Genomic DNA, 13499 nt, shown 5'->3' on the forward strand with positions numbered 1-13499 from the left:
CTATTAACAATGCAAAGATTACTGTAGGCTCCTCTAAAGGGAGAGGAGGTTAAAAAAAAAAGAACACAAAGAAAAATATTAACAACTTGGTATGTTACTTCTGTTAAACTCAGACTGCTTGGACACATCTAAATTGTAAAGCAATCCTAAAATCAAATATGTGATGTTCCAGTCAAGTTCCTTAACAAGTTTATGAATAAACCCTTTACAGAACTTTACAATACTAATTAACCAGGCCCCCAAAATGCACAGAGGTGAGGTAATGGAAATTTTAGTTTCCTTTCAAATTTAACCAAGAGAACTGAAAGAAACCAAACTCATTTAACGAACCATCTAGACTTGCTGGTTGTCAGTATGTTTTAGAAATACCCTTAAACATTCTCAGAATGTTTTCTTTTATTTTTTTATTTTTCAGGGTGACTGAATACAGCAAAGAGTGAAAACAAAACTACGTTAGGTAAACATTCAAGTTTCAAATAAAGAAAAAATATAAACACAAAAGCTCTTAGTGGTTAAGAGTCAGGCTCTGGATAACAAAGACCTCCGTACAAATACCTACTAGCCCTGCAGCCACACACAAGCAATGGCCTCTCTAAGCTTCGTGTGTAAAACAGTATTGATAGTACCTATTTCAGAGTTTATAGGAGGATTAAATTTGCTAACATGAAAAGGGCGTGGCACACCGTGCCTGGACCAGAGTAAATATACAACGCTCTCTAATATCTTATGCCTCTTATTCTGACTTTAACAGAAAAACAAAAACTTACTGCTCATTTTCATGTACCAGTGTACTCTTACACAGGAATAAATTACGTGGTTTCAAGGAGCTTAAAACACTATCATAAAATGAAGGGTTTTAAAATCAGTTTACGATCCTTACATCACCTATTAATTACAGCCATGCTAAAGTTTTATCATCATCCCATTGTGGTCTAAAGTGGAATTAAAAAACAACAACAGTAACAATCTTAGGGTCTAGAAATCAACTAAGAATTAGGAGACTTCAACTCTCTACTCTTACCCCCTTAAAAATTACTAAGCATAAAACCTGTCAATCTACACTAGCTCAATTTCTTCTGCTACAAATTAAATAGAACCTAATCTCTCCTAAACATGTCTGTATCTCCCATAAAGAAAGCATTAGATAATGGGGCACCTGGGTGGCTCAGTCAGTTAAGCGTCTGACTTTGGCTCAGGTCATGATCTCGTGGTTCGTGGGATGGAGCCCCATGTCAGGCTCTGTGCTGACAGTGCAGAGCCTGCTTGAGATTCTTCACTCTCCCTCCGCTTCCCTCCCTCACGCTTGCTCTTTCTCTCTTCCTCTCTCTCTCAAAAATAAATAAACATTTAAAAAAAAAGAAAGAAAGCATTAGATAAATGTCAGTTAATGTATGACCAGTTCAACTTTGTAAGTGAAAATGTAGCAGCACAAGGCACTATTATACCAAATCCATAATTCACAGAACCACTAGACAGATTCAATAAGCCACAGATTATTCTCCACTTCTTTTCTGCTCTCACAAAAAATGGAAGGAAGGAAGGGAGGAAGGGAGGGAGGGAGGGAGGAAGGAAGGAAGACACTCCTACTAATAATAAACTCTTAAAACTTTAGCTACTAGTCCAGAAACAGCTGCTGAGGCAGAGTCCAAACTGAATGTCCTTTAGTTATCTAGAAAGTGTCAACAGGATCATGGTTCACTTAATTCAGGAATAAATTTGAGACTGATCTTGAATTTTTTTTCTAATTATATCTGCTCTTCTGATAAAGAATGGAAAGTTCCCCACCTATTTATTTGTAGTAGCAGCCTGGCAGATGCTTCTCTTAGCAACATCCTGGAGATTGAAACCACATGTGTTGAACAAATAAACCAACCATGAGCCAGTAGAGTCTTAACTCAGCATGCCAAAGGCCCATGTAATAATAATAAGCAAATAATGCTTAGGATATGCCAGACCTTCAGTGTTTTCCTTGTATTAATTCTTGTAATCTTTACAAAAGCCCAAGAAGTAGATACCATTACCCTAGTAGAGACACCAAGGCAGCTGGCGAAAGGCAGAACCAATATTGACACAGTCCACATGAGTTCCAGAGACAATGCTCTTCACCACTATGCGACGACAACATAAAGATCCAGTCTTCCAATCGATAACTCAATTGCCTACTTGCAATATTTATTCTAACCATCTTCAACTCTGAAATAGACTATTTAGTGCCACATAGAAAATACAAATGATACTTCAAGTCGATAATCATCCCCTGGCTCTGACTCTGGGCTCTCCAATCTCAAATATTACCAAGGATAGAAAGAACATTTACAAGCGACACCAAAGGCAGCACTATAATCTAGCACAGGGGTCCCTGCTCAGTCATCAAGACAGCGATGGCGACTCTTCAGCCCTCTGGCTGTCAAGCCACGTACTCAGGGCCAGGACGCAGTCACGGACTCTCCCCTCGCTCTTTTTTATTGTACGAGGGAAAAAAGTAAATCTGTTCACTTCAACCTAAAATAATAGTCATTCTGAGGCACTAAATCAAAACAGCCATAATGCACTGAGCCCAGTGATTTGCATCACAGTCTATTTCTCTTGTTTGAAAATTTCTGTGAATTTCATAAGCATTTGCTTTTCCCCAATCACCTATTTTATATCTTCTTTTCCCACCAGCCTCCTCTGGAATCAACCCTGAGCACGGGGGTTGGGGGGGGGGGAGCTTCTGTATACTCCTTCAGCAAACATTTTATTGAGTCAACACAAGTAATGCAGTTAGCCCAGTGCCTGGCATATAGAAAGCACCCATACATGTTTATATTATTTCAATTAAATATGAAATAATCTTCTACATATTTATTCTACCTCATGCATTTGGGAAATGCAACCCAAAAATAAGTCAGTGGTAATAAGCACATCTATTCTAAATATACACAAAACAGACCTTCCTCACTGAAAAAGGCCTCCCAGTCGGTGAATCAGGAGACTCTCATGGGAACTATTTTCCCCTCCAATATGATGATGTAGTGTTCTTTCCAACATTATAGCCCTTTCAGCTCATAATTTTTAGAAATGCCTCCCCTTAAAATGTCTCCTCTTCTGACTACCAACCTGTTCCTTCCGCATAGCCAGGTCTCGCGTTAGAGCTGGCATTACACATGGCTGGCACTTTTCTATTCTCTCTTCTACCCACTCTGCTATGGCTTTCCCACCAGGACTCCACCAAGGCTGCTGCTGTGTTGCCAATGACTTCCAGGCAATAAATCAAACAGACATTCATCTTACTTGACACAAATGGTCACTCCCTCCTTCTTAAAAGCCTCTCCTGGCTTCTTTGGTACCCCATTCTTGCAGCTTTCCTCTCCCCACACTGCCTTATTGCAACTCCTCCCTGTTCTCCTTTTTTCAGCTTCTCTATTACACAACCCCTAAGTGTTGAGAGTTTCTTAGAACTTGGTCCTGGGCATTTTTCCCTACTGCTCCTCATTCACCCAGTGAATGGTCTCACACTTTAAATACTATATAAGCAGCTATATGTAACAAGTCCCAACTTTCTCTACCCTGCCTAGACCTTTTTTTTTTTTTTTTTTTTTTTAAGTTTGAGAGAGAGGGCACACTTGAGTAGGGGAGGGGCAGAGAGAGGGAGAAAGAGAATCTCAAGCAGGCTCTGCATTGTCAGCACAGAACCCAACACAGGGCTCGAACCCATGAACTGTGAGATCATGACCTGAGCCAAAATCAACAGTAGGATGCCTAACCAACTGAACCACCCAGGCACTACCACCCCCAGACCTCTTTCTGGTTGTGGCTGTTTGCTTTAACATTTTATTTATTTTTAAGAGGGAGGGAGAGAGAGAGAGAGAGAGCAAGCAGAGGAGGGGCAGAGGGAGACACAGAGCCCAAAGCAGGCTCCAGGCTCTGAGCTGTCAGCACAGAGCCTGACACGGGGCTCGAACCCACGAACCAAGAGATCATGATCTGAGCCAAAGTCACACGCTCAACCAACTGAGCTGCCCAGGCGCCCCTAGACCTCTTACAGAACATGAGATCTGTATATCCAACTTTCTACTAGACATATCCACTTGACATCTCTGTCATCCCAGACTCCAGAAGGCAAAACATGAACACTGTCTGCTCCTCCTCCTCCAATAAAAAGCACCGCTCTCAACCAGTGAATCTGATTAGAAACTTACATACAACTCCTTTGCTAGCTTCCTATTGACTCCACCTCCAAAATGTATCTCAAATCCACTCTCTTCTCCCCATCACCACCCCAATCCAAGCCATCATCATCTGTCTCGACCACAATGGCCTCCAAATAGGTTGCCTTGGTCCTACTCTCGCCTCTCCGCATTTCATTTTCCAGAGTGGGGAGACTACTCATATCAAAATAAACCGCGGCACTCCGTTGCTTAAAATGTTTTGAGAACTACTCTTTTTACTAAGGATAAAAGTCACATGACCTACAAAGACCTCCATGATGTAGCCCATCTCCATCTCACTCTGCACCTCAATTCTGTTCCCTCTATTCCAGTCACACTCTCAATTTGTTGAGTATTTCCAGCCTTTACATGCATCAATTCTTCCAGCCTGGAATCCTATTCCCCTCATTCTTCTCTTAATTACTATTCGTCCTACATGTCATTTCTCAGAGAAAGCCCCACTCAGCTTCCATCTAAATTAGATTTCCTGGCATTTCTTCTCAAGAAATGCCCTATTCTTGTCTTTAATGTAATTATATGCTGTCTGTGTTTGTGTATTTCTTTAACATAAGCTTCTCCCACTAGACAAAAGATTACAGGAGGTCTTAAAATTTATCGTGTCAAAAACGACACTCCTGATCTTTGCCCAGTCAGAACTAGCTCTCCGCAGCCTTCCCCGTCTCAATCAGTGGCAACTTCGTCATCCTGTAATTTCTTCAGAACAAAAATCTTCTAATCAGACTACTTCTCACCTTAGGCCAAGCCACCAATCTCCTGCCTGAATTACTAAATAGCTAATTGGACTCTCTGCTTCTGACCATGCCTCCTTCTAGGCTATTCTCCACAAGGCTAGCCAAAGGTCCTGTTAAATCAAAAACAGCACCCCCTACTATTCTATACTCCGTACCCTACTCGAGTTTTCTTTCCAGCACTTATCACTAGTGGACATAATTTATGGTCTGCCTCCCCCAACTGAATATGAAAGCCATGAAATTCCTTGATGTAGCCAAGGCCCCACAACAACGACCTCACTATCTGTTACGTTGACTGAATGAAAAAGTGACTGAAAAAGTAACAATTTATTCCTCTGGGCAGGCAGAAATTGGAGGTGGGGAAGGGGCTGGAGAAGTCAAAGATATTTCAAATGAAGTAAGTACCAGCAAAAGTCTTGCGTGGAGACACAGAAGTACAGGGCATATTCAGGATGAGTCTAGCTAGAATTTGAGGTAAATTTACAGCTGCTGTGGGAGATAAGACTGGAAACCCAGTTGGGTCATGATCTGAAAGGCTCTGCCTGCCAGATCAAGGAGCTGTATCTAATTCAATAAACAACTAGAGCAAGTAGGCTCCATTTAACGTTTGAGGCAAGAAGTATCAGTTTCATTTTAGATAGATAAAAATTACAGAATATTAACACATAACTAAGTTACTGAGGGAAAAGATTCAAGTTTCTTTAAACGGCTAATAATATACCATACGTAGTAGGTTCCAGAGTACTAAGTACCTTTCATCTGTCAGCACACAACATAAACATGTCACTCGTGTCCAAGTCAGTTAGATACCAAATAAATCATTTCTTAAGGTCTTAATTCAACTGCATTTTAAAAAGCACAAGCCAAAAAGTCGCTATACTGTATATGAAAATGCCATCATCAACCAGGGCTCATTTACTCACCGTCTAACTCTCCATCAGGGGATACTGTGAGCTCCTTAAAGACCAGAAACCTGCTCTCACGCCTTTATGTGTCTCCAGCACTGACTACAGAGAATGTATTCAATTAACGTTTGCTTTTATTAATATCTCTATATTGTGCTGGACCATTTCCAGGCAAAGATTCTATCTTATATCCTCTAGCTGTACAATGGGTACCTACTACAAGATTAAAGAGGAAAATTAATACTAAAATATAATTTGGATTTTCAGAACAGATTTCTCCTAAAGAGCACAAAGGGGCAGGCTACCTTCAAGCCATTTAATCAGTATCTTTTCTATGAGCAATTCTAGGTATTGGCAAATTTCACAACAAAAAGGGCTTGCTTACTTGCAGCAGAAATCAGAGTAAATGCTCTTTTAGGGTCATTAGGAAGATAAATCCAGATACAATCTGAGTTTCTTTGGGAAAAAAAAACTAAATAAAGTATATTTCCTTTAAATCAACTCACAACTCACTACATGTTACATACCATTTTTCATTCATCCAAGTATTCTGCTGTCATGAAGAACTTTAAAATGCTCTCATCAATAATTCTTGCAAGTTTATGGAAAAGACTATGATATATAACAAAATAGAAACAGCAGCCATTTCCAGAAGGAAGGTTTTATTTGGTAATTTTTTTAGTAATTTTATTTATTTAGTAATTTTATTTTATGTGTGCTTTCCTGTGTTTTCTAGGTTGTCTACAGTAAACACATATGGTTTGTGTAATTGGGGAAAAAACACATTTTTTTTTTTTTTTATTTGAGAGAGTGCTGCAAGCAGGAGAGGGACAGAGGGAGAGACAGTCTTAAGCATAAGATCGACATGGGGCTCGATCTCATGATCCAGGGATGATGACCTGAACCAAAATCAAGAGTTGGGTGCTCAAATGGACTAAGCCACCTAGATGCCCCCCCAAAAAACACATATTTTTCAAAGAGCACATTACGTATAAAACGAATATACTAGGAAGCAGAAAGGAAATGGCATTACTTTCCAAATTTCGGGTCAATATTTAAACTGAAGCAGACAAAAGTTAGATACTACTTATGCTAAGTGATTAAAAAAACAGGATTTGCAACCAAGGGTACTGCCGAAAACTACAAAGTGTAAATAAAGCTTGTGTTACTGATGGCTAGCCACAGTTTTTACACGACTTAGTGAAGGATCAACAGCCCTAAACACTTTCAAGCCAAAATTCTGGATCCCCGTGTTAACTAAAACATGCTGTGCATTAGAACCGCACACTCTTCCTCAGCGTGTGTCTCTGAACACTTTTCAATTCTGTCTTGGGCATCTGTATGTCTGAGGCTAAAATTTCATTCCTAAAGTCTGAATACCTTCCTTTTCTCTGCTAGTCCACTGTCACGGACACCCCACCACGCTGCCGGCTTCCTTAGGAGCGCGACAGCCTCCTTCAGTTCGTGTTCAGTTTTTAAAGAACTTTCCCTCTTGTCACCTACCACCAGGTCTCCACCCCCAAAATAAAGGAACCGGTTCTTAGCAGAGGAAGACAGGTGGCAGAACTCACATACCCTTAAAAGTTCTTAATGACTTCAGCTTTCACCTAATTACTTGCTGTTCTATTCTCCAACGTTTGCTCAGATTCTCTTTCTTCTCTCACACATACAAATAAATAGCTATGTGGCATGGTGCATTTTATTGCAGATGATTGACATGTTTATAACTCTATCATGAGAGCTAAATCCTTTTCGTAAGGATGAGTTATTGCACATGTAAAGCTGGAATGATTTGATCACAAAAAGAGAAGCGGGGGGGGGGAGAAATTTGTTATACCCCTTACTTAGGGCCACAATGTATTTCTTTTTTTTTTTTTTTTTTTTTTTTTCAACGTTTTTAATTTATTTTTGGGACAGAGAGAGACAGAGCATGAACGGGGGAGGGGCAGAGAGAGAGGGAAACACAGAATCGGAAACAGGCTCCAGGCTCCGAGCCATCAGCCCAGAGCCTGACGCAGGGCTCGAACTCACGGACCGCGAGATCGTGACCTGGCTGAAGTCGGACGCTTAACCGACTGCGCCACCCAGGCGCCCCAGGCCACAATGTATTTCAACTTCAAGAAAAGCAAAAACAAACAAACAAAAAATCTAGGAGACAAAATATATGCATGATGAACTCAGTTCGGTATCTGGCCGTGGTTCTAATATTGTTACTTCTTCAAAACATTAACCATTAAAGTTTAAAATACTCCTAGTCCACCTTTGGCACAACTTTCAAATACTGTCTTGCTTATCTATGTTAAGTTGTTATTTTCATAAATTTAAAGGAATACAGTTTCCTGGTTATAAATAAAGGTGGGGGGGGACCACAAACCAAACAAGACTAATTGATACTCCTTATACCAATACTCAGTACTGAGCACTGAGGGATAAAAGCCAAGTCTCAATAGACAAGAGGATTAAAAGTTCCAAGAGAATTCACAAACCGATGCCCTGAATTAAATTTAGATTCCTGTTAATTCATACTTGGATGGTTTGTAATCATGACCTTGGTGTTATTTTCCTTGAGAAACTCCCTTTCCATTCTCTACCAGAGCCTCTAAAATGAGCAAACTCATCTTAACTTACCCCTAACTTGATCAAAATCTTAATTAAGGCTTTAATCACACTTCCCATCCTGCCTCGCACATTTCCCTTTTATGGACTCACTAATTCCCTATCCAGGAGACACCTGACATGAGGATCCACAACACTAATGAAACAGGAAGTGGGAAAGTCTTGCTCACCATCCTTTTACTGGCTTCCAGGCATCTCTGTAAGCATCCTTTCAAACCAACCAACTTTCAGTGACACCCAGGTCCTCCCCACTGCCTCCTTCCCATCATGATTCATACTACGTACAGCTTCTCACGTGTCCAGTCCCCTGCCTCAGCAGTCTCCTGTCTCTTCCCCATTTGGGGCCCCATTCTCTCAGAATTTTACAGTTAACCAGAATCGTGACCTTGGCCTTTGCCGAGAGTAGCACTGTTCAGTCTTCAGGAACAGGTCACACAACATGTAAAAAGAATACAGTTCTCATTCATTTCTATCTCCTGAATTTTCCCCTCTGGAAACCTCAAAGGAATGGCAAACCAGTTAGATCCAAGGTGACACTGTCTTGATGTTGAATTTGTTTTTGTTCAATTATCAGAACAGAGTTCTCCGCATCACTTCTTACAGAAAACTGTTTTATATTTGATGTGCGTTTAAAAAGGAGGTTGAAGACCGCCTTTGATACAAAATATAAAGAGCTCACTCTATATTGGCAAAACAGTTGACAGTCTGCCCGTCTGTATACTCAACTACACCCTCCCAAATGCCACTGAGAAGTTGGTGAATAGACAGCAATCCAAAAAATAGGGAAGTGTTGGAAAAATAAACAAGGCTGGAGAAATTTTATGAGCAAAAACCTAAATTAGGTTTCAATAGTCTATCCTTGGGGTGCCTGGGTGGCTCGGCTCAGTCGATTAAGCGTCTCTTAATTTTGGCTCAGGTCATGATCTCATGGCTCATGAGATCAACCGCGCTGACGGTGCGGAGCCTGCTTGGGATTCTCTCTCTCCCTCTGTGTCTGCCTCTCTCCCACTCGTGCTCTCTCAAAATAAATAAGTAAACATTATTAGGAAGGCAGCTCAGACTACCCTAATTAATACACAGAGATTAGCAGTTAATCCCCTCAGCAACCCTATAAAAGTGTTGTTATTATTACCCTAATATTAGAGGTCAGGAAACTGAGGCACTGAGAACTTAAGAAACTTGCCTGATACATTACGAGAAGCCAGATTCAAGCCAAGCAGTCTGGCTCCAGGGTCCACACACACTGGAGACCCTGCCAAATAGCTCAAAAGAAACAGTTATTCCTGTGTGTTATGCCACCCTGCACCAGATTAATTTTTTACAACCACCACCCCAATCCCAGCAGTTTAGCGACCATTGCCAACAGTGACTGTCCCAGTTCAAAATCGTACACCAAGTTGAAATTCCAGCCCACAAAACTAAACTCTACAAAGGGACTCCTTCTACGCTGAGATCAGAACTACCATCACAGCAAACCAAAGCCACCAGTGGGGACTGGGGAGGCAGGAGGGCCAATAGGAGTTGGGCTTATACAAGCCAAAGAAAAAAAAACAAAAACCCAGTCTCTTTTCAATTTCTCTCATTGCGTGATTCAATAATTAAGATTTTTACTTAATACAGAAATCTTGGTTCCCAAATTCTGAACATGGCCAAGAAGAAATACTGGTGGAAAACACGGAAGACACAAGAAAAGACTAGAAGTACTACCAACTGGAGGGGGGAGAAAAGTAGGTGAATAAAACCACATAGGGTTTTGGAGGCAAAGGACCAAGGTTTGAGACTCAGACTATGAGGATCTAAGTAAGTAGTTCCCAATTCCAAAGCACGTCAACACATATATAAACAGCAAAGTGTTAAGAAAAAAAGGAAACAATCTCATTTCAAACATTCAAGCCGTCTTATGTTCCAGGCACTTAGAAAAATAAATATACAGACCTTATCTTAAAAAGAAACTTAAGCTCTATCTAGTACGGGAGATCTGCATATAAATACACACATACAAAATGACACCCAACTAGCATTTATTTTCTGCATATCAGATACTGTTCTAAGCTTATTACATGCTCCATATATCAACTAATTTATTCCTTTGAGCTTGGTCTATTAATATCCTAACTGCACAGATGAGGCACAGAGTTTTAAGTAATGTGTCCTGAGACACACAATTAGTAAGTGAACAAATTGGATTAGAAATTTTCATTATATTCAAATTATAAGGGACCTTATGCCTTTGCTAAAGGGTCTGAACTTCTTCCTGTTGATTAGTGGTTCCCAACTGGTGTCGGTACATCAAAATATACATGCACCAGGCCCCTCTTGGTGGGGGAAGAAGGCCCTCCCACAGTTGGGAGGGTGTCCTATCCTCTGCGTGTTGGGGTCAGCAAACCCAAATGGAGAACGGCTTTTATACAGGTGATGAGGAGCCTCTAGGCTCAGGGGCAGACAACTCCAAAAACAGAAAGAAAATGTAGCTGTGAGTCTAGTCACACTAGCTGGGAAGGTCCTGGCCTATTTCTCTTAAATTTAAATCTACCTAAACGGGTAAGCTCAATATCCTTTTCACTCATGTGCCTGAAGTGTAGATAACAGTTTTTGGCTACACCCTCGAATACCTCTTGGCAGAATAATTAACGCTGTTTCACATACCGTGCTGAACAACCCTGGCCTCTGCCCCCTCACTGCTTTCAAAATAACTATACTTACAAGGGTATCTTCCCCCATTTGCATTTCCCATATATAGGTTTCAAGAAGAAATCAAGAGAACCATTTACCAAAAAAGAAGAAAAAGAAGACTCTTTACCACCATTTACCTGGCCCTTTTTTTCCCCTTTGAAACAACTATCCTGGTTGATATCAGTACACCGCTTTACCCACGCGGAATCACAGGGCAGCAGAAAACAGCTCACCTCTTGCTTCACAAATGAAGGAAGTAAACAACTTCCAGTTGGGAAAACAACTGCCCAGTGAGTGCAGAACCATGACTTGAACCCTGGGTCTCTGCCACCAAGTCCTGGGAGACAGGCTGACAATGAGTGGTAAGCTGGACTCTTGTAGGTGGATCACAATCTTTTTTATTTTAATAGTTATGCATAGGGGCGCCTGGGTGGCGCAGTCGGTTGAGCGTCCGACTTCGGCCAGGTCACGATCTCGCGGTCCGTGAGTTCGAGCCCCGCGTCGGGCTCTGGGCTGATGGCTCGGAGCCTGGAGCCTGTTTCCGATTCTGTGTCTCCCTCTCTCTCTGCCCCTCCCCCGTTCATGCTCTGTCTCTCTCTGTCCCAAAAATAAATTTAAAACGTTGAAAAAAAAAATTAAAAAAAAAAAATAGTTATGCATAGAAGAAATATAATCACCACACCTCACCCACCGTTTCAGATGTTACTGCGAGTTTTATTTAGTGAACAAGAATACACGTCCAACACAGACATGGACAACCGGGAAGCAGTAAGGAAGTAACTCCAGTTCCAGAAACAAAGTGACATGCCCCTCTCCTAACTGAAGGGTTAAATTAATAGCAGGCAGAGCACGAAGCCTTGATCTCTTCCACTCTAATTCATACACTTCATTTCTTTTTCTTGTCTTGTTGTATTGGCTAGGACCTACAGTACAAAGCTAGAAAGAAACCATCACTGATAGTATCCTTATCTGATTCTAAATTTAATGCTACTTCTAAAGTTTCAAGGTTAAGTATCATGGGGTTTTTTAGAACTTAACAGATACACTGTTTTTGGAGTCGATGGGAATTCCTTCCTATTCCTAGCTCAGGAAAACTTTTTGAACACTGATCTGCGACCCACCCTTCTCCCTTCTCCCCACTCCATGCTGCCTTCCACCCTCTTACTTTGCCTTATGTCAGGTTCCTTCCTACATCCTCGGTGCTTCAAAGTTCTAGATCTGCCCCCCAAACGAACAGCATCTTTGAAGATATTCTGGGGGTTCTATACCGGTCCGTTGTTTCAGTTCCCCAAACCAAAATGCTTCTAACCCTGTCACTGAAAGAAAATCCTAAAACGCACACTGTTCTGATCATTTCCTATCTCTCCACCCTTCGAAGTGTCCCCTTCTTTAAAATAAAAACTCGAGGGGAAAAAAAAAAAAAGGAACAAGATTCTTCTAGATTCCTATTAACTTTCCAATTCACAGCCTGGCTCTGAAGAAGTCTGCTTAAGTAAGTGACTAAGAGAATCTCAAGGATTTTGAAGTTCTGAGGGAGGCAGCTGGAGCCAGATGTTCCTAACTTCTACTCTCTCTGCTTTGCTAAAATGAAAAATAGTCAAAGAAAATACGAAAGAGACAGGGGTAGTATTTGTAAGCAAGTAAGGTGGTGGTAGGATACAAACACTGAAAAGACCAGAGGGGAACACCAACCCTTTAAAGCCCAAGCAAGTTATAAACTCTCTCCCTCATCAGTTTGTCTTTCAAAACAAAAGAGCACAATCTTTCCCGAGGCAGCAGCACCGAGCGGAGCAGCCAAAATGTTGCATCATACAAACCAGTCCGAGTTTGAGCAACAAGAAACCCAGATGGTGGTAAAACACCTAAGACAGGAAAACCCAAGTTGGGAATCTCGGTCTTTCCCGGAAGCCCAGGAATGTCTGCTTTTTTTTTTTTTTTTTTTTTTTTTTTAAGCCCGCATCGAAAATTAAAGTTACAGTTTCAAGCCAGCGGGAAGCGAAATGCTCTTTGAGAAAGCGTTCCAAGAAGTTGGGTCCATCATCTCCCGACCGAGAGGCTGCGGCCCCGGCCCGGGTCGGGGGGACCTGGAAGCGAGGGTGGGGTGGGGTCGGGCCGGCGCCAGGGCGGGAGCGGGGCTGGGGGCCGACGGGGCCCACCCCCGCCCGGGGCCCGGAGCGCAGCCGCTCTTCCCACCCGGACGCGGGACGACGGTCCGGCGTCGGCCGGAGCCCGCGCAGCTGGAGGCGGTGATCGCCGCCCCGCGTGCGGGCTGCCGGGGGTCCCGGTCCCGCCCCGGCTCCCCCGACCGGCCTGGGCGGCGGGAAGGCGCGGGTGGGCCCGAGACAATGGGCTGGGGGCGCGGG

At 42.2% G+C, this 13499-nt stretch overlaps 1 protein-coding gene across 1 annotated transcript in view; it reads right to left on the reverse strand.

Annotated features, from left to right (window-relative positions):
- Nucleotides 1–13499, reverse strand: part of CLIC4 (chloride intracellular channel 4) — a 66786-nt gene that overhangs the window by 52488 nt on the left and 799 nt on the right. The window lies entirely within an intron of this gene.

The sequence above is a fragment of the Panthera uncia genome (genome assembly GCF_023721935.1).
Source record: "Panthera uncia isolate 11264 chromosome C1 unlocalized genomic scaffold, Puncia_PCG_1.0 HiC_scaffold_4, whole genome shotgun sequence".
Lineage (NCBI taxonomy): Eukaryota > Metazoa > Chordata > Mammalia > Carnivora > Felidae > Panthera > Panthera uncia.